General features: G+C 51.5%; 1 non-coding gene across 1 annotated transcript; it reads left to right on the top strand.

Moving 5' to 3' along the window:
- Positions 1-505: 505 nt before the first annotated feature.
- On the top strand, positions 506-578 carry TRNAR-UCU (transfer RNA arginine (anticodon UCU)). Its single transcript has one exon. It is a non-coding gene; the product is annotated as a tRNA-Arg (tRNA).
- Positions 579-2,137: the final 1,559 nt, after the last annotated feature.

Here is a 2,137-nt window from a genome sequence, read left to right as displayed (position 1 = left end):
AAAACCCTATTAAGATCGTCTTGGCCAACGAGCAAGGCGTTACCTGTGTTCCGTGTCTCACTAACTGATCAACGAGCAAGACGTTACCTGTGCTCCGTGTCTCACTAACTGATCAACGTGCAAGGCGTTACCTGTGCTCCGTGTCTCACTAACTGATCAACGTGCAAGGCGTTACCTGTGCTCCGTGTCTCACTAACTGATCAACGAGCAAGACGTTACCTGTGCTCCGTGTCTCACTAACTGATCAACGAGCAAGGCGTTACCTGTGCTCCGTGTCTCACTAACTGATCAACGTGCAAGGCGTTACCTGTGCTCCGTGTCTCACTAACTGATCAACGAGCAAGGCGTTACCTGTGCTCCGTGTCTCACTAACTGATCAACGTGCAAGACGTTACCTGTGCTCCGTGTGTCCCAATAATTACCTCAGTAATCATTGATCATTTACAGTGATGAAGACAAGATAGATGAAATGATAGATGAATAGATGGATGTCTAACATTGCAATGTCCCTGTGGCGCAGTGGAAAGCGCATTGGACTTCTAATCCAAAGGTCCCGGGTTCGACCCCCGGCAGGGATGTTATTGATGCAAGGTGAACATCGAGTGTTGGATGTTTTAACAGGTAAACAGACTGACAAACACAGGTAATATATCTAGAGCAGAGGTAACTACAACCATTAACAGAAATAACAATAACTGAGTAGAGATATCACTCTCAGTGTACAGCTGTCCTGTGTCGACCACAGCTGACACACATGCAGAACACTGGCGACACATGCAGAACACTGGCGACACATGCAGAACACTGGCGACACATGCAGAACACTGGCGACACTTGCAGAACACTGGCGACACACGCAGAACACTGGCGACACATGCAGAACACTGGCGACACATGCAGAACACTGGCGACACATGCAGAACACTGGCGACACATGCAGAACACTGGCGACACTTGCAGAACACTGGCGACACATGCAGAACACTGGCGACACATGCAGAACACTGGCGACACATGCAGAACACTGGCGACACATGCAGAACACTGGCGACACATGTAGAATACTGGCGACACATGCAGAACACTGGCGACACATGCAGAACACTGGCGACACATGCAGAACACTGGCGACACATGCAGAACACTGGCGACACATGCAGAATACTGGCGACACATGCAGAACACTGGCGACACATGCAGAACACTGGCGACACATGCAGAACACTGGCGACACATGCAGAACACTGGCGACACATGCAGAACACAGGCGACACATGCAGAACACTAGCGACACATGCAGAACACTGGCGACACATGCAGAACACTGGCGACACATGCAGAACACAGGCGACACATGCAGAACACTAGCGACACATGCAGAACACTGGCGACACATGCAGAACACTAGCGACACATGCAGAACACTGGCGACACATGCAGAACACAGGCGACACATGCAGAACACTGGCGACACATGCAGAACACTGGCGACACATGCAGAACACTGGCGACACATGCATAACACTGGCGACACATGCAAAACACTGGCGACACATGCAGAACACTGGCGACACATGCAGAACACTGGCGACACATGCAGAACACTGGCGACACATGCAGAACACTGGCGACACATGCAGAACACAGGCGACACATGCAGAACACTGGCGACACATGCAGAACACTGGCGACACATGCAGAACACTGGCGACACATGCAGAACACTGGCGACACATGCAGAACACTAACGACACACGCAGAACACAGGCGACGCATGCAGAACACTGGCGACACATGTAGAACACTAGCGACACATGCAGAACACTGGCGACACATGCAGAACACTGGCGACACATGCATAACACTGGCGACACATGCAAAACACTGGCGACACATGCAGAACACTGGCGACACATGCAGAACACTGGCGACACATGCAGAACACTGGCGACACATGCAGAACACTGGCGACACACGCAGAACACAGGCGACACATGCAGAACACTGGCGACACATGCAGAACACTAGCGACACATGCAGAACACTGGCGACACATGCAGAACACTGGCGACACATGCAGAACACTAACGACACACGCAGAACACTGGCTACACATGCAGAACACTGGCGACACATG

Source organism: Procambarus clarkii, chromosome 6 (genome assembly GCF_040958095.1).
Source record: "Procambarus clarkii isolate CNS0578487 chromosome 6, FALCON_Pclarkii_2.0, whole genome shotgun sequence".
Lineage (NCBI taxonomy): Eukaryota > Metazoa > Arthropoda > Malacostraca > Decapoda > Cambaridae > Procambarus > Procambarus clarkii.
This window is presented reverse-complemented; position numbering and strand designations above follow the sequence as displayed.